The sequence below is a fragment of the Tamandua tetradactyla genome, chromosome 2 (genome assembly GCF_023851605.1).
Source record: "Tamandua tetradactyla isolate mTamTet1 chromosome 2, mTamTet1.pri, whole genome shotgun sequence".
NCBI lineage: Eukaryota > Metazoa > Chordata > Mammalia > Pilosa > Myrmecophagidae > Tamandua > Tamandua tetradactyla.
The window spans coordinates 67,443,364-67,469,159 of record NC_135328.1 but is presented as its reverse complement, the minus strand read 5'-3'; the positions used below and the strand labels follow the sequence as shown (position 1 = coordinate 67,469,159).

The 25,796-nt window shown below is 35.2% G+C and overlaps 1 long non-coding RNA gene across 1 annotated transcript in view; it reads right to left on the bottom strand.

The window, feature by feature from the left end:
• The window catches only part of LOC143660637 (uncharacterized), a 265,308-nt gene that overhangs the window by 213,927 nt on the left and 25,585 nt on the right, over positions 1-25,796 (bottom strand). Inside the window, exon 2 of the long non-coding RNA XR_013164154.1 lies at positions 6,112-6,214. This is a non-coding gene — a long non-coding RNA (uncharacterized LOC143660637). The remainder of the gene's footprint in view (positions 1-6,111; positions 6,215-25,796) is intronic.

Sequence of the window (25,796 nt, the reverse complement as noted above, 5' to 3'; positions counted from 1 at the left end):
AAACTGAAAAACAAGCTTTTATTTAAGATTGCTCTTGAAATACCCTAGGACCCAGGTTAGAATTTTTCAACTTGTTCTGTATAAACAAAACAAAACAAAACAAAATGTCTCTCTGTTCTCTTGATAAGTAACTCTGGTAGCTAGAAAAGGAATTTTTAACCTACCATTTTCAAATGAAGTAGCTTTGAGCTAGAAGAAGGAAACATGGGAATGATACATTTTAAAGAAGTGGGTACAATAAAGCATTCAATTCATGGGATGTTAAATGTTTTGTATCTGAACAATCTATATCTGTATATGGAAGAGAAACAAAGTTAATTCCACTCTAAGATTACACAAAAGAAAGGACATAACAGGAACAATAAAACACAGATTTATTCCTGGAACACTTAACACTTGACTGTACCATCTTCAAAATATGCTTGTGCTTTAAAGTTAACAAACAGTTCCCATGGCTTCTGTTGCATAACATTATGCAGTATACAAAGTTAAATCACTTTTACCAGGATGCATGCAAGGGAGTATCTAATCTACCTTTTAGCAGTTTATAACAACAGCAAAAATCTGTTTATTTTTCCTTCCCATCCTTTTCCCCTCCCCTTTCCTCCCTTCCCTTTCCCTTCCCGTATTTACCCCTATATGTAGTCACTGCAGGATAAGTACAAAACATGCACGATGTTATTACCTATCATATATTTCCCTGTAAGATTAGCATTTTTATTTGGGCAGCTGTTCACCTAACACAGATATTTAGGGACTCTTTTCTCTCAAATTGGTCTGGTATGATAGATCAAAAATCAGTCTCCACTTATTGCTTTTTTCTTGACACAGCTCAGAATGGAAAATATCTGGGATTATTGGTGGGTTCATATATTGCAAAACTATGGGTTTTCCCCTGAGGAGTATTTTTTCATTGCATTTTAAAATACGCTCAATTCCTGTGAAAGGCTGGTTCACCAATTATTAACTTAAAATACTGAATGTACTTATAAACTAGAGAAACTTCCATTGTGTAGCCACATACATGGGTAGGGTAAACTAGTATACAATATCACCTCTCAAAGAAGATTGTGTGGATCTTAGAATACATTTAAAAATTACCGAATGCAGGTCATATTTTTTCCTGAGGGTTTTTTCTCATTTTCATACGAATGTATTTCTAATTTACATGTTGTTTTCATTCAAGATATGCTTTCAGCATTTCAAATCTAGCAAAAACCTAGACAGAAATTATACTTTAACCTAATACTGACCCACTATAGAATCATTGTCTGGATTATTTTACCAGATCTCTCCTTTCTTCTTTCTCTTATTCCTTCCTTCCCTCTCTCTTTTTCTCTGGCATACACATTAGCCTACATGGAAAATCAAAGGTGAAACATTTGACTACCATCATTCTTCTCTCTAAAACCACTAATACAAAATCGTCTGTCTACTAACTTCTCACTCATTGTTTTATTCCATATGCATAGAAATGAGTGACTAGTATGGCAAGAAGCCTTAAGCAATTTTCTGTTTCTTATGAAAAAGCACATTTGGATACTTTGATGAAGTTCTCAGTATAAACCAAAAATACAAGACATTATTTTAAATGATATTTGCCATTGAAATCAGGAGACTTGATAGCCATACTGTATTCCATCTTGTTCAAATTCAGAATATGGCTTATGCCAATTTAAGGTATCATACAAGAATGGCATTCATAATAGAGGGCTTATGAAAGAGGCAGTATATTTCTGTTGTTTCACTGAACTGCCACAAGGCCAAGAAATAAAGTTTACAGGAATCTGAACTTTGAGTCTATATTAAGAAGAAATAGTTAGCAATTAGTATTGTTCAGCATTATGTGGCTACTCTCCACAACTAAAAGTGATTAAAAGAAAGTAAAAAGACCTTATGTCAGAAATGTAAGAGAGGGAGACAAGAGGATCTCCTAATGTCGTTTTTAGCTCTTAAAGTATCTATTTTTCTCATTAGGACAGTGAGGTCCATTTTCCCTCTTTTCTCTTAGCTCCTTTTCAGGGTCCCATATGCCACTATAGGCAATTTGCATTCTTATGCTGTTTACACAAGTTAAAAGTGATATCATCAGGTTGTTAATTTATTTATTTTTTAGTTATATGACTTGTGTCTATTTCTACCTAGATTGAACCTTCCTTTATTCTGTGTGATAGCCTGCTTTGTCAATAACACTGCACATAAATAGAGTCAAGGTCTCCTTCAAGTAGATGTTGCAATTGTCAAATTGACATTATTGCACATTGAATGTGTATATTTGAGGCAACATTGGGTGGTAGGTCAGTTGATATTTCCTTGAAATTTTGAAGATAGTCAGTAGGAAATTAATAGTAACAAGCATATTGTTCAAAAGTCTAACTTGTAAGGAAATATTACTAGTTTTGTATATATACATATATATGTGTGTGTTGAGAGAGACAGGCTGACTGGGGAAACTGATAATCATGGCTAAACTAGAAGTGACTGTAAGAAACTGTATTTCATCCCTATTAATTTATACATGAGGATAGTGAGGCCCAGGGGGGTGTAAGGACTTGCTTAATATAACAGGCAGAATTAGAAAGAAAGCTGAGACCAGAGCCCACTTATTTTTGTTTAGCCTAATCTCATGGTGGTTTGCATTAGAAAAACATGAACTGACAGCCAGATACTGGGTTTTTTGTTGACTCCTAGAAGGGATACCTACGCAGGTTGAGAAGTGAGACCATCCAAGGTTTACATATTAATTCAAAGATTTTTTTTTTAATCCATATTTAAAAGTAAATTTTGGTAAAGAGGAAGAAAGAAACAAAGAAGCTATATAAAGTAGGATGCTAAAATTTCCGAAGCCTTTTATTCAAGTAACAACAAAGATAAAATCATTAATTTTCAAGCTCTGCATCTGGCAATATTTCCTGCTCTAGAGAAATGTCATCAGCTTTTCCAATCCCCCATTAGCTCTCATAGTTGTACATGTTATTAAACAATTGTTAAGGTAAGATGCATGGAATGGACTTCATTTCATTGGCATCAAATAGCTAAAAGAATATTTGTTGTCAAAAATCACTTCCATCTAGCTGGTAGAGAAGGAAGGGAATAAGTGGTAGGCAAACAAAAGTAGTTAGCACCTGGCAGGCATTGAGAGAAATTACCAATAAAAAAAGGAGGTAAAACCCCACTTAATCGCCTGCTATATAAACACAAGTTTTAAAGTATTTACATTCTAAGGGAAACCTGGATACCAATTCTTATTGGCAACATTAGGAACATTTTCAATTCTGTTAAATCTAAAATGTGGTTGCCAAACATTTTTACCTACTAAGGTTGAATTACCTCAGGGGAAATTTGAAATATTTATAGTAACTTGTAGGCATATTACAGTTTTTAGAATGTAGGAGTGATGGAAAATTGATAATTGCCTACTTCTACCCCACTTTCCTAGCTACCTCACACATCAATAACTCCTACAAGTCCAGTCTCCAAGCCAGATCCAGGATACTCTGTCCAGTGGAGTAATATTAAAGACAAAATATTTTAGTTGTGAACACCGAAGAGATTCTTTATAGAGGGTTAGTAAGACCACGGAATCCAGGGGCCTTGGTTTAATTGTAAAATAAAGACGAGAAAGCTGAAATTTTCATTAGAAGCCCAATATGGGCTGAATGGATGTACAATGTACATTGGAACAACTTTTGTTTCTATAGAAACCAAAAGGTTAACAAAAAGTTTCCTTCTTCATTCAGTATACATTTTTTGAGCATCTGCAATGCACCAGGCATTGTCAAAGGTGCTGATAATACAAGAGGTCGGTTTATGAAGCAAATGATGACAACAACATATAGGACCCAGGCCCAAAGAAAGGGCCTATAGGATAAAAGGAAAATGATAACAAGGACAAGGGAGGGATTACATCTCATATGCTAAATTGACTGTATAATGTGCCTGTAGGTGTCACATTACTGCTTATAATTTATGCTGAGGAATCACTACAGTATTTTAATGTTTAATTATGGTGTCCAGCAGTGGTACAGCAGCACAAAGAATTACAGGCAGAAAAGTAGTGTACTTTGATTTCTCATATACGAAAGTAAAATGTGTGATACAATATCTTCTCTTCTGTGCGTCTCTCCTTATAGTGAAGAATTTGTTCCTTCTGTGAAAGTCATCCTAGCATCATGGGGATTAATTTTGAGCAATGAATAGCCATAATACATTCTTCTGCCTACAAGCTTAGAAAGTATATTATGAAGACAATTTGATTTTTGATGTTCAAACTAAGCTAAGATTCATTTAAAGGTACAGTTAGGAGACAGAGGAATGAAGATGATTCCATTGTCTTTAAGCAGACAATAGCTGTAAAAGGGTATATATAAAGTGCTATGGAGTAATAAACCCTAGACCAAACACTCTGGAGAAGCAGGGACATCTGAGCCAGTGGTCGAAGTAAAACTGGGAATTCACAAGACAGAAAAGAAAGTGAACGATATTTCCAATACAGGGAATTGAATGCACAAAATTGGAATGTAAAAGAGTATGGATTGTTCTTGAGGAAAGAATAAATCCATACTCTTTCATGAACAATTTATTCTCTTTCACACTGTGACTTGACTGAGACAACTATTATTTCCAGTTTCTTACAAAGAAAGGCTGATAGTGTTCTTCATTCACCCAAATGCATCAAATACTAGTCATAAACACAATAGTATGTTAGATCTTGAAGAAAACACAAAATAAATGTGATATAAACATTTCCCATGGAGAAGCAATCCATTTAATTGTAGAGAGAAGTTGCTGATGTAATGGGAAAAAGTTAGGCACTGGAGTTAGAAAGAAGTCAGTTGAATTCTGTTTGGCTACTTACTAGTTGTGCAACTCTGCATTAGTAATTTAAACTAGAGGACTTAATTTACTCACAATAAAATAAGTATCCTAAAACCTAACATTAAAGGGATGTTGAGAAAAACTGGCCATAAAATGCTTGGCACATAGCTGACATTAAAAATAAAGTTCGCTATTATTCTGATTGTTTTCAGGAAAGAAGTGAATAACGATATAATATAAGTTGGCATCAAATGAGTGATAAATATATCAGTCAGGCTACTAAGGATTGAATTGACCTGGAAAGTCGATCTGGAAATCCATAATGTGGATTATCCTAAATAATATTTAGAGAGAAATAATTAAAAAGAAATAGCATTCATTTTAGGAGAAAACACAGGCCACAAAGACTCACTTTTAAAATGGTAAACATAGCGCCTAGAAAAAGCATTATTTTTTTGTGGCAGGAGAGAACCAAAAGAAAACAGTTTATTTTGAACAAAAGCGTTGTGTCATGACTAAAAGAATACATTGGATAGAAAAGATCATAGTAAAGAGCCTTGAACAAAATGGAGAACGTTGAAAACCAGGCAGAGTTCCTGAATAGTAACCCTAGGGCATTAGAGAATTTCTGAAGGCGTCTATGTACGTATCTACCCTAGAGGCATGGTGGGGACCACTCAGGAGTGGAGGAGGCAAGCACATTCTTATTGCTGGAGCTCACTTCAACTCTCATCTCGGAGTGCCGCCCTGCCTCCTCCATTTATAGTAATCCCCCCAACTCTATAAATCACGCTGCTTAAAACTACCTTACTTGTTTGTTTGTTAGTTCAAAATTGTTTTCTTCCCTCATAGACTGCAAGCCCCATGGAACAAGAATGTGGTCTTTGAGTGTACTGCAATAAGTAAAGCTCTTAAAACAGTGTCTGGTACATAGCAGACTCTCACTCTTTCACTCTTCTCTCTCTCTGCCTGTTTCTCTCTCTCTCTCTCTTTACACACACACACACACACACACACATTTTAATATTTGCCCAGAAGGAAAAAAAAAAACACTTAAAATCTCCTGCAATAGTGTAGCCATGAGCAGATAAAGGTTTACAGAAGGATGGTGATAACAGGTGTGTTAAGAAAGGACAAATGGGACCCATGCTACCTCTGTAGAGCTAGAGTTTGTCAAAAATAATTTTTTCATGCAAAATTCTAAGTTAAATCCACATAATTCAGCACATGTCTAAATTTGTCAAATCATGCCCTTCTGTCACAAATCCATACATCTGCTCTAAAACAGTTCACCTCTGTATCTCACTTGAGTTCCCAAATGCCAGCTTCCTGGTCACGTACATGCCACACTTCTATAAGATGTCTTCCTCTAGTTAATCATACTTTTCAATGTCTGCTGTGGAAATAAATACACAGTAGTCAATAGATAATGACAATCCATTTTTTCTATTTAGCATTATGGGGTGGAACTGTAACATTATCTTTTCTATCAAGGAAGTTACCATATAAATGAATATTTTTTTCTCTAATACTAGTAATAAAATTCCCTCTCTTACAGGATAATTGCATTGTAATTAATTTTGATTTAACCCATTTAGGGGACAGATCAGAGGTAAAGAGAAAAGAGAAAGGAACTCAATAGCTGTAAATTCTAGAAATGAGGAACCATATCTGTATTTGTTTTATTTATTGCAATTTCCCTGGCATTGTCCAAATTTCCTAGCATATAAATATTAGTTGAGTAAATTTCCAATTGAATAGCTACTACATTTCCACTGCAAAGATAAAGAACCAAAGAACAAAGAAATAATCACTTGGAAAGGGTGTAAGTAATCTAATATTCTCTTCACTACACCAGACGGAGTGCTTGGTTGGAGTTAGTGAAGGCAAGCTGATGTTTCTTCCTCTCTTTCATTTGGTCCCTTATCTGCCTACAAACCCCAAACCCAAAGTACCCACTGCCTGTCCTCACTGCCATTAGTCTAGCCTAAGACAAACTGTGAAGTTTGAGCTAGGATGGATAGGATCTCTGTACAACCACAACTAAATGGGTAAGGATAGCTATGGAAGCCCAACACTGTATAGATATGCTTCTAGATAAGATGGCAACAGAAAATGGAGCTGGTAAAGAAGGGCCTTGACAGGTAGCCTGGAGTGAGTCTCAGTAAAAGAACATCCTCATCCTGAGTTTAATAACTCAGGAAATTTTATATTTCCCTTTTGCTATGTCAGGTCTGCCTAGGATTACTAATATATGCATGACTTTGTCAAAAGCAGTAAGCAATAATCTTCTAAATAAAAGGAAGTCCTAGGGGGTAACATTTTGTGTGTGTTATTAAAACTTCCACAAACTTCCCCTTGTTTACTTACCAATAAGTGATAACTGTTTTAAACAGCTGTGTTAATTAAGTGTTGGACCTAAGGAGATCAGAAATTGCCACTTATTTGTGCAGGAGGAGAGTAGAGTCAAGAGAAGGGGAAAGAATCAATTTAGTATCTTTTGTTTTCAGGAAAATGTTTGAGCTAAATCATACAGTAAGTAAGAAGAAGGAATCTAGAATACTATACAAACATTTAATTTAACATTAACTCCAGAAAATTTATATCATGCTGCAGTGACAAGGTACTGATGATTTATAAATGTATCCATACTAATAAAATATTTATCCAAGATTCCATATCATTTCATCTTTCATATATTTCCTCAATGAGAAAAGAAGAGTTCAGAGGAAAATTGATTTCCTCAATCAGGCAAGCTGATCTTAAATGCCCTATCAAAAATACTTTTGTCAAAAAATCTAGCACAGGGCGGGCCATGGTGGCTCAGCAGGCAGAGTTCTCACCTGCCATGCTGGAGACCCAGGTTTGATTCCCGATGCCTGCCCATGTAAAAACAAATAAATAAAAAAAAAATCTAGAACAAAAAAATTAGCCTGCAGAATGCCTGCATTCTCGCAGTAAGAAGGAAAAATGTGCCTCTTAACTGTTAATCCTCAGTAATCATTTCCATATCCAGAAAATTTTATTCTGTATGATTATTCTTAGCACCACTGGAAGCTCTTAACAAAGCAACTACACATTTTTAAAGTAATGCTGATTAAGCTTGCAGCATCTCTTATTTACTACGCAGTTATTTCTGTAAATATTTTCATCATTGTCAATATAGATAGAACTCAATACAAAGAACAGTTTTAAAATTCACTGTGGAGGCATATTCATGCTGTATTTTTTTAAAAAATCCCTTTGTACTCAATACCATAGTCATGTTCTGCTATATTTGACAGACGTTTTAAACAATATCTGAATTTATTAACTATAGGTATTTCCCTTCAAATAAATTACAAGAAGTAAAACATATTTTTGCAGGCCTAGACCTGATGAACTATATCTGAAGTCATCCAGGCAGTCTAGCAGAGAATGAGAATCAGAAGGAAATTAAGATAAAGATAAAAGATATCAAGCTATAATAGGTAGAGATTTCTTTACGATTGAATCTTGCAATTACCATTCAAGTGAAACTTACTTTATACTTAAATTTCAGTAGGAAGCCAGTAATTAAACCTCATTATGTGAGGTTGAAAAATAAGTTCTAGGGGAAAATTCTACTCTGTCATGAACAGAATCAGGGAGATTTCAGTTTATTGCCCATGTTATCTCAAGCAAATGATGTTTATTGGCCAGAACAGTATTCTGATAATGCTAAGCAACTAGTAGCCAAATTGCTTAAAATATCTTGATAGGTTATTGGATTTTTAATTTTGATATAAGTAGGAAAACTGACAGACTCTGGGACATTTGTCATTTGAGGATAAATCACAAGAGTAAAGTACTGTTTGATTCTAAAATGCAAGAGAGAATTGCAACTGATATAAATGCTTTTAAGGATCCAAAAAAGTATTGATCCCTCATTTAAATCTTCTGATATGTAATAATATAAACCCATATCATAAGATAACAAAAACAATGATATAAACATTATAGCATATATCTATCTGTGCTGGTTATGCTCATGTATCAACTTGGCAAGGTAATGGTATCTGGCTCTCAGTTGTCTGATCAAGCAAGCATTGACCTAATTGTTGCAGCAAGGACATTTTGAGGACTTAAATCATCAGTAAGTTGATTATATTTATGGCTGATTACCATCTACAATCAACTAAAGAGAGTGTTTTCAGCAATGAGACATTTAATCCAATCAACTGAAAGATTCAAAAGGGGAAGTGATGGCTCCTACAGTCAGAAAAGAGAATTTTTATCTCTACTTCAGCCAACCAGCCTCTTCTGGATGATTTTCACTAAAAACTTTCACTGGAGTTGCCAGCTGTAGCCTCCCCTATGAAATTTGGACTTGGGCATTCCATAGTTTCATCAGATATTTTTTTAGAGTCTCATATTTACAGATACCTCCTGTTGGTTCTGTGTCCTTAGAGAATCCTGACTAATACAGCCTTGGTACTGGGAGTGGTTCTCAAGAAACAGAATCTTAAAAATGATATTTTGCAGTTTGTTTTCTATTCTGATTAGATTCAAAGGCACTAATGACGCTATTTCCAATAATCAAGATGACACTGAGATAAGTTTACAATAGAGATAGACAAAATATCACTATTGGATACTGCTGCTCATATGCTTACATAGGGCAAAGCTCTGGTGAGAGCATTTTTGACAACAACAGAGTTTTGCAGAATTAAAAAGTATAAGAATGTTGGTGGGTTTTTCCTAGATACACTGGATACAGTTATAAAAGAAAGGGATGATCTGAAGTTTTCAAATTTGCAACTTAAGCAACATGTGAAAGATATAAAATTTTTGTGCATGCCCTAAAAGAAAATCTTATTTCCTATGGCCACAGACTTGAGATGTCCAAAAACCACACCCAAGGTTTCACTGAGGGAGTAGCTGAGTTGCATGTAATTAAATTCTCAACCTGGCAGGGTGTCTGCTATTAAAGTGAGGGCATTGATTGGAAAAGAATGGGGCCCTAAAAATTGGAATGGGGACATATGAGTTGACAATGATGGCAGTAGGGACATAGAAACCCTAGATTCTGCTAACTATTTGCTAGATAAATCTGTACTGGTTTGCCCTGATGAAACAGTTGCCCCACCTAGGAAACAGCCACCCAATCTCTAGCCTGAGTCTGCCATCCAACCCTCACCTGAAGAGATTAACCTTATAGTGCCTGCTAAACCTGTAATTACCTCCCCTAAGAGCCCTCACTCCTCTCTCTGGAGAGATTAATCCTTTTTTACCATATGAAACTGCAACGGAATACCCTGAGATAACTGGCATGAAAAATGCTTTTTGGCTTTCATTCGCAGACAAGGTCTGAGTTTCAGCTACTGTCGCCTAACCCAGGTCATTGAACAGTGGCCACCTTCACCTCAGATGTTACCAGTCACCCTTACTCCAGCAGCAGCTGCTCCTGTCACCTTCAGTTTCTGCTCTCACTTTTGCTGCCACTTCCCAGCCAAAGCTACTGAGAAGGTATTGGAGTTCTCTCAGCATGTCTGATGAAAGGTACCTAAAACCTGTTACACTTGAAGAACAAGCCCAACAAGAAGCAGTCAGTGTGAAGGATGGAGGGAGAGGAGGGGAAACTGGCTATGTGGAGGGGCGTGTTGAAGGGGGTGACTGTGTTGGAGGCATTAAGCCTGACGCTAAGGAGGCAGATGATGCAGAACAAGAGCTGAGAGCTGGTGGGGAGGCGACAGGAGATGGTGGCAGCCAGACAGAACAGGGTGCTGAGAGACTGAACATCATCTTTCATGATCCATATTCACGCTCTGCCCAGCTTCTTGTTCTAATTGTGGAGCCAAAGGCACTTGAGCAATTTGTCTTCACATATAAAGGCGCTGATGCTGGGAGAGCACGAAAATCTCCAGCTGGAACCCAGGAGGCTGAGATTCAAGTTGCAACAGAGGGTACAGAGAAAGAAGCAACTGTTGAGGGGAGGCATATTCCTCAAGCTGCTGGAGATTCTCAAGAAAGACATGGTGCTTCTGTTGGAACATTTAATGACTTCTTTAGAAACTTGCCTATTCCTATTAAGCGGCGACTAGGTGCCCTCAAAAAACTTCAGACTGAAGTGGCAAAAATAGAATCAGAATATCATAAGGAAATTCATGACACTGAAAAGAAATATGCTTGTCTCTACCAACCTCTGTTTGATAAGCGTTACAAAATCATCAATGCAATTTGTGAGCCCACAGATGATAAAATAAGTGGAACCCAGGTGCCAATGTGGCAGTTGCTGAGGAAGTAAAGGAGAAGACAAAGCTTGAGGGGAAAACATCTGAAAGTAAAGACTATACTAAAGGAATTCCTCATTTTTTTGGGTGCAAGTATTCAAAAATGCAGAGTTGCTCAGAAATGTGGTTCAGAAGCATGATGAACCAATTTTAGAGCACTTGAAAGATATCCGACTCAAGTTCTCAGATGCTGGTGAGCCTATGAGTTTCACAGTGGAATTTTTATTTGAACCCAATGAATACTTTTCAAATGAGGTGTTGACAAAAACATATGTAATGAGGTCAGACCCAAATCCAGCTGATCCCTTCTTCTATCATGGACCACAGGTGATAGGCTGCATTGGGTGCGAAATTCATTGGAAGAAGAGGAAGGACGACCTTTGGAGATGCATTGAGCAACAAGAGAGCAAAGGAAATGAAACTTCTGGAACAGTGTATGGAACTTCTAATAACTCATTCTTCAATTACTTTAGTACTCCTGAAATACCCGAGTTTGGAATGCCAAGTATGGATGCTAAAGCAAAAATTCTTGAAGATCTTCGATTGGGATTTTTCTTCCGTGAGTATTTAGTCCCAAGATCAGTATTATACTTGGCAGGACAAGGCAATTAGGATGATGACTATCACAAAGGGAAGAACCGGGTGAGAAGAAGAGGAAGAAATATAACATTAACGAAAGCCAAAGGATAACCGTAAAAGACTGTTTTGCAGAGTGCCAACTGCTGTGAGCTGGGGGTATACGTATCAGTGAATAACAGCATAAACAACTGAGTTGCTTATAGCCTCATGGTTTTGGATTTCCCTGTTAGCTAAGTAAGAAACTTTTGAAGGTTTAGAACCATTTTTTTCTTATTAGACTTTCGATGGTCCCTGACTTTTGTGCTACACAGAATAGAATTCATTGCATCCTATGTGCTTCCATACTTTGGATCATAGTACTTTTGCCATAGCTATAAGACTACAACTTCAAAATATGGAAATACTTAACAGAGACCAAGAGTTGTTTAAAACACTTCCTGAGAAACCAACTGAGGTGGGCATCAAACCAGCTTGCATGATATATACTTTCATCACCATGTAATAGAAAATGTAGTCTCTTGTACTAACTAGTAAATGATATATTTCTAACCTAACAGCATGTATGCTAGTAAAGGATTGATGACTTCTGGTAGGACCATATTTAGTAACTACTAGCCTGTTTGATATTTTTGTATTGACCACTTAAATTAAAAGAAAAGTCATAGTAAGGTGTTTAATCACTGGGATATTAAAGTTTTATATTCATCTTATATTCGTATGAAGTACACTCAAACTGTTAAAGTAAATTATATGTCACCATATCTTCTTGGAATGGTATCTTTTTCACCCTTTGGTAAACATATATCAAACTCCTTGAAGCCTAAAATATCATTGGGGGTGGGTGAGGCGCTCTAGAGCGGTGATTGTCAAAGGGTGTTCCCCAAAGTGATAATCTAGGTCTATTGGAAGCCACATGGTACAAGTGAGCCCAGGCCTGGATTTTTGGCTTAAAATGTAGGGCAAGAAGCCAAGTTTTACATGTAGTAGGACCAACTTTACTTAATTTACTGGCTTGGAAGTTTTGCAGATAAATTAACCAGGGAAACAATAACTGTGCTGGGGAGGAGACTAGAACCCAAAGGAGTCTGAGATATCTCTCTGAGGAGAAAGATTGGGCAACAGTGGAGAAAGGTGTAAAGCACAAATCTAGTTGCAAAGGAGTTCAGACTCAATGATGCCATTTATACAAAGTTTCAGAAACATGTAGAATACTCATGTGTATTTCAGGATATAAAAATATTTAACAACATGGGGCATTTTCACAAAGTGGGCAAAATAAAGATGTACATGGGAATGAAACACCAAATCTGTGATACTGGCTACTACTTGAGGGAAGGATGCACAAAGCTTCAAATCCATTTCTAATGTTTTATTTCTTAATCTTGGGTGTGGTTCCATGGGTGCTACAGAGGTTAATGTTAGTGTTCATGTAAGTATTGCTATAGATTTATTTGCGACTTTAAGTAGTAAATGGACTTCATCTCTAAAATCTAGATGAAGAAGTGGGTGAAAGGTCATCAGAAGGGGAAAGGGGCTCACTGATTTGGGAGAAAGGCCTTGTTTCTGCATTTAGTTAAGATTACTTAGATACTGTTTGTCATTAATAACTTCCTCTCCTAAATGGTATAAAATACCTCACAATATACCTTACATTAGCCTCCCCATACCATGAACTTCTCACTGGTTAGAACCTTGAGGGGTCTTAGTCACATTTCTCTCAAAGAACAACTACCTCCAGTAACAAGTGGGCCTAAAGCAAAGCTGTGAAAAATGGGGTAACACTTGTGTCCACAGCTCTTTTGTCTTTTCCAATGCCCTCCTTTTCACTCTTAGGCACTGACAAAAAAAAAAAAATGCTTTTTTCTTTTTATGCCCCACCCCTACTACCTCTCTTTTCTTCCAGATTTACAACTAGATTTAAGTCTCAACAGGTTTGAAAGGTGAGGTACATATTATGATCCATGAAGAGGTACCCTATTCTCCAAAAAAGAATTGCATGGGTTTTCCAATTTATATAGACAGAAATACGTGTGGGAATGGCCATTAAGGATGCGGGATAATGGTGGAGGAATATAAAAATGGATCAGGCTGAAATTATTGATATGGGTCCACTAAACAGAGTTTCTAGATTCATTGTTGTAGCTTGAGGGGTTAGAAAAGGCTTTAACAGTTTGTTTGTGTGGTTGGTTGAAACATGGATCAAAAGGTGGCCAACATTACCTGAGGTTGAAATGCCAGAACTGCCCTGGTATAAAGTAGATGAGGGGATCCAGAGGCTTAGAGATCCCGGAAAGTTAGAGTGGACTTACTACATAAGACTTGCTCACCCAACCTAGAAATATCACAGAGTACATTCCTTTCACCAGGAATGCAAGGAATAAATTTGTAAGACTAACTCCATCATCTCTTAAGAGCTTTGTAATCTCCCTTCTCTGTAGGTCAAATATTACTATGGGAACTGCTGTCACTGACCTGGAACCTTTCAATCCAATGGGGATGACTGGATTCTGAGTTAGCAAAGGTCACATGGCAACACGTAATTGCAAAAGACAGGATTTGCAATTTTTAACATAACAACAAGAACCATAACAGAAATGATGGGAATGAAAAGACACAAGAGATTATAAATACATTAGACGCATACAATAGCAGATTGGAACAGGAAGAAGAAAGAATCAAGCTAGAAGACAATTAATTGAAATCTTACCTACAAAAGAACGGAGAGAGAAAAAGAATGGAAAAAGTTGAACAAGTTCTCAGGAATCTGAATGACAAAGGAAAGTGCACAAATATACATTATGGGTGTCCCAGAATGAGAACAGGAAGGGAAAGAATCAGAAAGAATATCTGAGCAAATAATGGTACAAAATGTTCCAACTCTTATGAAGGACATACATACACATGTTCAAGCAGCTTGTTTTGGAAACAAACTACAAACAGAATAAATCCTGATAGACCTATTATTCTGAGACACATACCAATCAGAATGTTAAAATTCCAAAGATCAGGAGAGAATCCTGAAAACAACAAAAGAAAAGCAATTTATTACATACAAGAGAAACAGAATAAGGTTAAGAAATGATTTCTCATCAGAACCATGGAGGCAAGAAGGCAGTGGTACGATATATTTAAGGTATGAAAGAGAAAAACTGCCAGCTAAGAAGGTTTTATCTGGTAAAATTGTCCTTCAAAAATGAGGGGGAGTTTAAAACCCAGTCACAGATAAAGAGAAACTGAGAGAGTCTGTCAACAAGAGACCTACTTTATAGGAAGTAATAATGGGTATTATGCAGGCTGAAAGGAAAAGACACGAGAGGGCGGTCCGGAGGAGAATGTAGAAATGAAAATTATCAGTAAGAGTGACTAAAGGGTAAAAAGAACAAAAATAAGATATGACACATAAAAAAAGGATAAATTGGTTGAAGTAAGTACTACTTATACAGTAATATCATGAATATTAATGGATTAAACTCTCCAATATAAAGATACATATTGGCAATTTAATTAAAAAATATGATTCATATATTGGCTCTAAAAGAGACTCACCTAAGACCCAAGGACACAAGTAGGTTGATAATGAAATACAAGATCTCAACAGATAAATTACAAGCAAAGAGATTGAATCAGTCATCAAAAACCTCACAATGAAGAAAAGTTCTGGACCAGATGGCTTCACAGGTGAATGTTACCAGTTATTCCAAGAAGAATTAATATCAGACCTACTCAAATTCTTCCAAAAAATTGAAGATGAAGAAACACTACTTAATTCATTCTAGGAAGCCAATATCACCCTAATACCAAAGCCAGATAGAAATACTAAAAGAAAATAAAATTAGAAACCACTTTCTCTAATCAATACAGATCTAAAAATACTAAACAAAATAAAAAAAAAAAAATGAATCCAACAGCACATTAAAGAATTATACCCCATGATCAAGTGGGTTGTATCCCAGACATGCAAGGGTAGTTCAAGACAAAAAAATTAATTCATGTAACACAGCGTATTAACACATCAAAGAGAGGAAAAAAAAAACACATGTTCATCTTGATTGACAAATAAAAAGCATTTAACAAAATCCAGAATCCCTTCTTGACAAAAGCACTTTGAAAAATTGCAAATGAAGAAAACTTCCTCCTTAATATCATACCCAATGGTGAAAGACTGAAAAAGGTGAGAATGCCCACTATCACCACTGTTTTCAACATTGTGCTAGAAATTCTAGCCAGAGAAACTAGGCAAGTAAAAGAAAAGGCATCCCAATTGGAAAGAAAGAAATAAAACTTTTACTATTTGCAGATGATATGCTCCTATATATAGAAAGTTTCCCACAAAATCTACAAAAATGTTACTAGAGAAAATAAATGAGTTTAGTGATACGGTGGGATACAGTATTAACATGTAAAAATAAGCAGGGTTTCTATACACTAGTAATGGGTAATCTGAAGAATTAGGCAAGAAAAAAAATTCCATTCACAATAGAAAATAAAAGAATCAAATATCTAGGAATAAATTTAACCAAGGATGTAAAGGATGTGTATATAGAAAACTACAAGCATTGCTAAAAATAAAACAAAGAAGATCTAAATAAATGGAATGACATTCTGTGTTCATGGATTGGAAGACTAATTATCCTTCGAATTTCAATTCTACCCATACTGATTTACAGATTCAACACAATACCAATAAGAATTCCAACAGCCTACTTTGCTGAAAAGGGGAAACCAATTATCAATGTTTTTGAAGGATAAGGAGTCTGAACAGCCAAAGATATCTTCAAAAAGAAGAAAGAAGCTGGAAGACTCACATTTCCTGACTAAAGCATATTACAAAGCTACAGTGGTCAAACAGCATGGTACTGGCATACAACTAGATATACTGAGCAATGGAATCAAATTGAGAATTCAGAAACTGAACCTTACATCTAAGGTAATTGATTTTTTGTAAGATAGACATGGCTTAAAAGCAAATGGAAACATGCTCAATATCACTATCTTTGAGGGAAATAAAAATCAAAATTATGAGATATTTCATACTTACTAGATGTGTTTATATTTATAAAAAACAGAAAATTACCAGTGTTGTAGAGGATGTGGGGAAATAGTATCACTCATTCACCACTGGTGAGAATGCAAATGGTGCAGCCACTGTGGAAGAGAGTTTGGAGTTTCCTCAGCAAGTGAGATATAAAATTATCATATGATCTGGCAATCCCATTGCCAGGTATTAACCCAGAACTACTGAAAGAGTCAAACGGACATTTTCACACTGATGATCATAGTGGCATTATTCACTAAGATGGTATCAACCCAAGCATCCCATCAACTGATGAATGGGTAAACACAATGTGGTGTATAAATATGATGGAATATTATTCAGCTATAAGAAGGAATGGAGTCCTGATGCATAGATGATTCTTAGTGAAATAAGCCAGGTGCAAAAGTACAAATATTGTATGACCTCAGTAATATGATCTAATTATAATAAGCAAACTTATAGAGTTAAAATGTAGAACACAGGTTACCAGTAGATAGAATGAGGGCAGCGAATGGGGAGCTGATGCTTAATTTGTGCAGACTTTTTAATTAGGTTGATTGAAAATGCTTGGAGATGGATAGAGGTGAAGGTAGTAAATTATTGTGAGTATAATTAACAGCACTGAATTAGGTATGTGAATCTAGTTGAAAGGGGAAGTTTAAGGTTGTGCATATCACTAGGAAGGAAGTTAGATAAAACATGGACTGTGTAATATTCTAAACATTGTTGCAGTTGATGATTGTGATTAATAGTACAAATACAAGAATGTTCTTTCATGAGCTAGAAAAAACATACATCACTATTACAAGATATTAATAGGGTGTCATATAGGAAAAATACACCTAATGCAAACTATGGACTATAATTAACAGTAATATTTTAATATTCTTGTTGAGTTTAACAAAGGTTCCATGCCAATGTCAGGTGTCAACCGAAAGGGGTTGTAAGGGATTGTGTGTTTTTATCTTTGGAGTGATTAAAATGTTTGAAAATTGTTTGTGATGATGAATGCAAAAGTGTTAATATACTGCATGCCTTGAGTGGTACTCTTTGGATTTATTGCCTGGTGTATGAATATATTACAATAAAACTGCTTTCAACAAAACAAGGGGTAGAAGAGCCCTCTCTTCCCTTGGATAGGGAGCAATCTGTAGTTTCAAATCCTAAGCAGAGCTATACCATTATTCTCCTAGGAAGACTACCTTGTGCTCAATGTCTCTTCTCTGTTTTCCAGTAGGTATCATTCTGGGGAATGCAATTAGAAAAATTCTGTGCTGGCTACATACATTTTCAGCAGAGAAAGTGGAATAATTTGGATTTTTTATATGTTCCATTCAAGGCAAAAAGCTAAAATTTTAGCAGTTATATTCAGGAATGATAGATTTCTTTGGGAAAGGCATCTAGCCCTACCCATAGATGGTAGATACATACAGACATGATCTGTGTGCATATTTTGTTATTGCTCTCTTTCCATCATAGTCCTAGCATGTGGCATGTGCTCAGTAGACTGTTTAGTAATTGAATTGAATTAAATTGAAGCCCATTCCTTCAGTTTTGTCAGACAGTAAAGTTTTCATATTCAGAATGACAGCTTAGAATATAAAAGAACAAATATATATGGCAAAAAGAGCCTAAAATTGGAGCTTGATTTGTCAGAACCTCTATGGCCAAAACAACAGCCATGACCTTTCTGAAGGAGGAAAATGCTATGATGTCTGTGGTATAGGTCACTATACGTCACTTACAAGTGAAATAATTTGTAGGCTTCATGAATAAACAGTATTGATCAAGTTAAAAAATAAAGACTATGCATCCAGAATGTGGAACAACATGCCAGTACTTGCTACAATAACGTCTAGCCCTCTCTAAAATTTATTGGGGGAGAATGCTGGTTGTTATTTTTGTCTTCCCATTATTCTACAGTAGTAGAGCCAGAGCTGGACAGTTGACTGTCCAGTCTAGACTGTTCCTCTGCTTTATGTACACTTGTGACAAGATTCTCAACAACAGAATGTGAGGGGAAGGGTGGTGTGCCACTTAGTCACTGGGACATAAAACACTGCACATGTGGTTCTCTTCATTTGTTACCCCTTCTCATCACTGAAAATAAAGCAGTGCCTACAATTAGCTTTACCATTGTGGATGATGACAAAGTGCTAGAAGTGGCAGAGACACAAGATGGAAAGAACCTGGAAATTTGTATCCTACCCAACAATGATGGGTGAGTGAGAGAGAAACAGAGAGAAAGAGAAATAGAATTCTGTTATTTATGTGATACTCTCTTTGAGGGGTTACTTTATTACTGCACCTAGGCCTTTACTAAATTATTTTTATTTTAAAAAATAACTAAGTTATTTTTAATTCCTAAATGCAAGGTCTTCATTTAACCACTGAAGAAACTGAGGTCAATAGACTAAATTGGGAATGACTCCCTTCTCTTCTATTTTGGAAGTTTGTGAAGAATGTTAATTTCTCTTTAAACACTCAATAGAATTCACCAGTAAAACTGTCATGTCATGAGTTTTTCTTTTTGGAAAGTTTATAATTACTAATTTAATCTCTTTACTTGTTATAGACCTATTTCTCCTTGAGTTAGTTTCCATAGTTTATGTATTTCAAGGGAACTGTTCATCTGTTATTTAATTTGTTGACGTATAATTGCTTATAGTATTTTCTTATAATCATTTTTTTCCTTTCTGTAAGGTTGATGTAAATATTCTCTTTCATTTATAATTTTAGTAACTTGATAATTCTGTTTTTTTTTTGCCAGCAATCTAGTTAAAGGTTTGTCAAAAATGTTCAGCTTAGAGCCAACTTTTGATTTTGTTGACTTTTTCTTTTCCCTATTTTTAAAAATTTTCATTCTAATCTTTCTTATTTACTTTCTGTTTGTTGTTCATTTACTTTGCTCTTTTATATTAGTTTCTTAAAGTAGAAGTTTGAATCACTTATTGGAGATACTTCTCCTTTTGGAATATATAAATTTTCATCTGATTTAGTGGCATTACAGAATTGTTGGCATGTTGTGTATTCCTGTTCTTCATTTACAAGTATTTTCCAATCTTCCTTGTAATTGCTATTTTGATCTATTTATTATTTAGCAGTATGTGATTTAATTTCCACATATTTCTGAGTTTACTAGATTTTCTGCTATTATTGATTTACAGTTGTATTTCATTGTATTGGTAGAGAACACACTTAGTATGATTCAAGTCTTTTAAAATTAGTGTATCTTGCTTTATGGCCTAAAATAAGGGCTTTTTCTGAAGAATATTCCATGTGAACTTGAGAAGAATGTTTATTTGTTTTTGTTGGATGGAGTATTCCATAGATGTTTGTAAGATCTATTTGGAGTATAGTGTTTCAAGTCTATTTCATCATTGATCTGTCTAGTTGTTTTATCCATTTTCCAAAATGAGAAAATGAATTCTCCAACTTGTTGAATTTTATATATTTCCCTTTAAGTGCTTGAAGTACTGTGAGTCACTTTTTAAACTGCATATGTGTTTAAGTTGTATCTTCTTGATAAAAGTTTTACTCTGTCATTATTAGAAAATATCTTTGTCTTTCATAACTCTATAGTCTCATTGTGCATTTTGTGTGATATCACTTTAGCCTCTCCAACTCTCTTTTCATTACTGCTTACATGGAATATCTTTTTTAATTTTATTTTTAAAATTTTCAACCTATTTGTGTATCTTATTCTAATTTGTATTTCTTATAAAGGACATATGTTATGCTTTTTTATCCATCATACCACTCTCCACCTTTTATTTGGTGTGTGATCCTTTAAAATGTAATGTAATTATTCATATGATAGGATTTATATTTGCCACCTTGCTCTATGATCTTTGTATGTTTTATGTCTTTTTGTTCTGTTATTCCTCCACTACTGTCTTCTTTTAAGTAGATGCTTTGGAGTTTACTATTTTAATTCCTTTGTCCCCTATACTATATTTTGGGAGTTATTTTCCTTTTGGTTGCCATTGCAGGTCACAATGAACATCTTAATTTATAACAATCTAGTTCAAATGGATACCAACTCAATTACAATGGTATAACAAATTATTTATCCCTATACAACTCCATTCCACTGCCCTCCTTTGTGCTGTTATTGTTATACATATCAAGTTTTTATATATTGTATGCATATTAAAACAGATTTATAAATTTTGGTTTATGCAGTTTTTAAAAAAATCATGTTAATAACAAAGAGTTAATTGAGAACTACATTTATACAGGTTTTTTTTTGGCCGGCACCAGGAATCAAACCCAGGTCTAAGACCTATTTTGGCCACTGTGCCACAACTGTACTGCCCTATACAGGTTTTTATACTTACCTATTTAGTTACCTTTATGGTGTTTTAATTTATTCATGTAGAGTCAAGTTACTGTCTGGTGTCATTTCATTATGGTGTGAAAAACTATTCACTTCAGTGTTTCTCAGAAAGCCATCTGTCATCAATTAATTCTATTCTTCTTTATATTGGAGCGTAATTATTTCTCATTCATTTTTGCATAGTTTTTCTGCATATCAAATTTTTGGTTGACAGTATTTTTTTTTTAATTTGTTGCATATGCTATACACTGCTTTCTGGTCTCCATGCTGTCTATTAGAGAAATCAACTGCTAAGCTTATTGAGGTTCCTCTGTAAGTAATGAGCCACTTTTCTGATGTTGCTTTTAAGATTCTCTCTTTTTCTTTGTCTTTCCATGGTTGATTATGATGTTTTTAGCTCTGCATCCCCTTGAAGGTCTCCCATGTGGAGTTTATTGAACATCTTAGTGTGTACATTATTTTTTTAATCAAAATGTGGAAGTTTTCAGCCATTATTTTTTCAAATGCTCACTCTGTCTCTTTTTCTCTCTTCCCTCCTTCTGAGACTCTCATTACACATATGCTAACATATTTGATGGTGTTGCAAAGGTCTCTGAGGCATTGTTCATTTCTGCTTCTGTTTCTCAGAGTGTATAATTAATTACAAGTAGCCTGTGGTTAAGTTCTGTGATTTTTTTCCTTCTGCCTAGTTAAATTTGCTGTTTAGCCGCTCTAGTGAATTTTTCATTTAAATTATTTTACTTTTCAACTACAGCATCTCTAATAGGTTCTTTTTTATGATTTTTGTCTCTTCTTTGATATACTCCATTCGATGAGACATCCTTCTCATGCTTTATTTCTTTAGACATAGTTTCCTTAAGTTCTTTAAATGTATTTTAAATAACTGATTTAAAATCTTTGTTTAGTAAGTCCACATACTGGCTTTCTGGAGGGACAGTTTCTATTGACATTTTTATTCCTGTATAAGGACCGTACTTTCTTGTATGCTTACATGTTTTACACATTTTTAATGAACACATCTGAAATACTTTGATCATTTTAAAATTAATTTGAATGGACACATTTAAAAATAAAATGCGGCAACTTTGGAAATCAGATTCTCCCCCCTTCCCAGGGTTTCTTGCTGCTATTCTTTGTTTTTTGTTTGTTTAGTGACTTTTCTGAACCACTTTTGTGAGGTATGTGTTCTTTTTAATGTGTGGCCACTGTAGCCCCTGTTCTATTAGCTTAGGGTCAGCTAATGATTAGGCAGAAATTTCCTTAACTGTCATGAACCGATAATTTCCTACAGTTTGTAGAGGGGATTGATTTGGGTATTGGGGCTGCATTAATCACTCAACCAGGTGTATATTGAAGGCCTTCACCTTCAATTTCTGCTTCTGCAGAGACTCAGGGTTAGCCAGAGGTGAGAGCTCAGAGCCTTCTGAAATCGTTCTTGATCATCTGAGCAGCCCTGGATATGTGCCATATACTTACACATGTGTGACCTTCCAGTTTCTCAGGAATATGCCTGAACGTTTCAAAGCCACATATAGGAATATCATTCCCCTGCTTTTCCTTTCACACGTTTTGGTTAACCTATTGGCCTAACCATGGCCTCAGGAATCTGTGATGTTCATTAATTGCCTCTGATTACATTTTATAAAGGTCCCCAGGAAAAAGTCTGTTCATACTTGAAGTATGAGTCAGGTCAAATAAAGATGTTATTAACAGTAGGATCTTCCACTGACCACCAGATAGATCAATTAATGGCATTTCTTTGGGAATAACATTACAAAGGAGCTCTAAGCTTGTTCTGCTCACTCCAGTGGCTGTCAAGTTGCTGGGTTTCACCTCAATAACAGGATGTTGGTTTTCCTGAAATTCAACCATTTATCTAGCATGAACACTCCTGACATTGTCCAAGAATTTAGCTATATTCCAGTTTCTGAAAAAGTCGATTGTGCCACATATTGCCAGTGTTCTTGCTGCTTAAGTGGAAAGAAGAATTTTTGGAAGACTTTACTCTTCCATATTCACTGACATCCCTCTAATGCTATTATGATTCCTGATTTTGTGTATGTTACTAGCTCACCATATACCCCAGAAGTTGTAGAAGCATCTATTTATTTCATGTGTTCTAAAATTTCAAAATGATGTCTACATTTGTTTTTTTGTACTGGACTTTTAGAAGGCCTTTTCCAACTGAAGATTTGTGTTACAGTTCTGGGATATTTTCTTAACTTTTTAATAATATTTTCCCTTTTGTCTATTTCAATTTTCTCCCTTTCAGGAGTTTCTGTTGATCTATGCTGACCCTCTAGTACACCTTAACCTATAAAATAGTTTCTTACTATTTTTCCATTCTCCACGTACTCCGTTATAGTTATTTTTTCTGGAAATTACATCATCTTCAAAATTTTTATGAAAAAATTTATAATTATTGCCATCATTTTTTATTTCGATGAGAACTCTCTTGCTTTCTGTTCGCCTTTTCCAACTGAAGATTTGTGTTACAGTTCTGGGATATTTTCTTAACTTTTTAATAATATTTTCCCTTTTGTCTATTTTAATTTTCTCCCTTTCAGGAGTTTCTGTTGATCTATGCTGACCCTCTAGTACACCTTAACCTATAAAATAGTTTCTTACTATTTTTCCATTCTCCACATACTCCGTTATAGTTATTTTTTCTGGAAATTACATCATCTTCAAAATTTTTATGAAAAAATTTATAATTATTGCCATCATTTTTTATTTCGATGAGAACTCTCTTGCTTTCTGTTCTTTTTTGTTATCTCCATGTATGTTCATTGATGCTGAATCTTCCTTTATATTTACAAGTAGTTATAGTTTGGTTTTTGCCATTTTTCCCTTCTATTCCCTTCACTATCATGCTTCTCTTTCTTCCAAGTTCTTCTTTTTCTAATTGGTCACTGTATTTTATGTTAGTGTCTTTTGATATACTCCTACTGAATGTCTGCTCACACAGAAAATCTTCTTATAAGCGTTGTGTGAGTAAAACTGTTTGTTGAGTGGTAGACTGAATAAGAGCTTGACTAGGCTCTTTCCTTGTGGAACTTAAAATAAATCACCTACAGGTAGTTTCCCATTTGAATTATCCTCTTGTTTCCTTTAGGGTGGTTAGTATTCTAGGAGCTGGGTGTAAGGATGAAGAGCTCTTAGTAGTTCACATTATTTAATTCAAAACCTAACCTTATCACCCTGATTTCAGTTAAGTATGCATTGGTGCCTGAAATCCCTTAGAACAGAGCATTTCTGGTACATTGTCTCTAGAGAACATTGTCAGTTTAGAGAGGGATATAAAAGGAATATCTGATGACCATGTGAGGTGGGAGAGTATATCCCTGTGTCTAAAAAACTGCTCTAAAAGAGACTCTCAACTAGTCTTCTTGAATCCTTGTTGTACCACCTCTATCTTTCAGAGGTATCTGTTGCATCTATTTGCTGCAACTTTCTGGTGTTGTATGGCATATATCAGCTTGTCCCTGGGCTTTTCTTCAGTCTTTTCTCATTCATAGCTTCATTTCATCCTCTCTGTCAATAAAGACAATAACCAAGCATTCATCTGTTTTCCAGCTTCCAAAATATTTTTTCTATTGTCCCTTCTCCAGTTTTTCTTTAGTAATTATTTACTTTTAATATTGACTGCTTTTTTAAGGTATCAAGAGGAATTAGAAGGACTTTTATATTTAACTAGTAGTTTCAGGACCTCTTTATACTATGAATGGGAATCAATGGAATTATACATGTAAACAAGAAGAATGAATATTCAGTATGTGGTTTTAGAAATCTAGAAAAAACAGTATTGGGGGCCTATGCAAATAAACATATTCATTCACATGCACACAATTCAGAAAGAAAAACTGTGGGAACAAACACTCCGTATGGTGATCAGGAAAATAAATAGGCTGTATACAAAGATCCTTAAAACCAATGGACCAGTCACTATGTTCAAGTGTAAATAATGCTCTCAAATTGATGTGTCTACAGGTTAGATACAAAAGAAACAATAGAGCTTCCAACCAAAGTATTCATTAGACACTAACTCTCATGCATTTGAGAAGCGAAAATTCTGAGAACAAAAAGTCATTATCACTGATTCCCCTAATCACTGGTAGAGTCATGATACAGTGTGACTCTGACTGATTCATAAAAAAGATGTGCTTAGTTTCAAAAGCTCCTGAAATTATAGCCCAGAATTATTTTCTACATGTCAGAATTTGATATTTATATTAAAATTAATCTGGTACCATAACCTATGACAAGCATAGCATCATAGAAAAATGAGTGCTTAATATTTTTCATGATGATGAAAATTAAATGATGCACTAACTCTGTTGAAGGTTTTCATGTTTATATGCAAACAGGAAGGCACCTGTCATTATTATATCTCATTAAAATAAGGTCCACATCATGGTGATGTTCATGTATCAATTGATAAGAGGAAGGGCAAGTAGTTCTTAATCATGGGAGGACTCCTAGATTTACAAACTTTTAAATTACTGGAAGTCCTATGTTTCTTATCCAAACCTCAACACTGGCAGTCCAACCCTGGGGCGTATCTGTTACAATGTAAGATTATATCCTATTCTGTTTGAAATAGTTTCTTTCTGAAGATGATTGAAATGGGCCTTAGGTTAGAAGGTGTTTCACTCTTCATTCCAGAATGGTGCTCTGTGTATGTATGTAAATTTTCCACTAGACTTCATTATCTATAGAACTTGTTTTACTTTTCAGAAGTCAACAACACACTTTTTTAAAGGTCTGCTTTGTA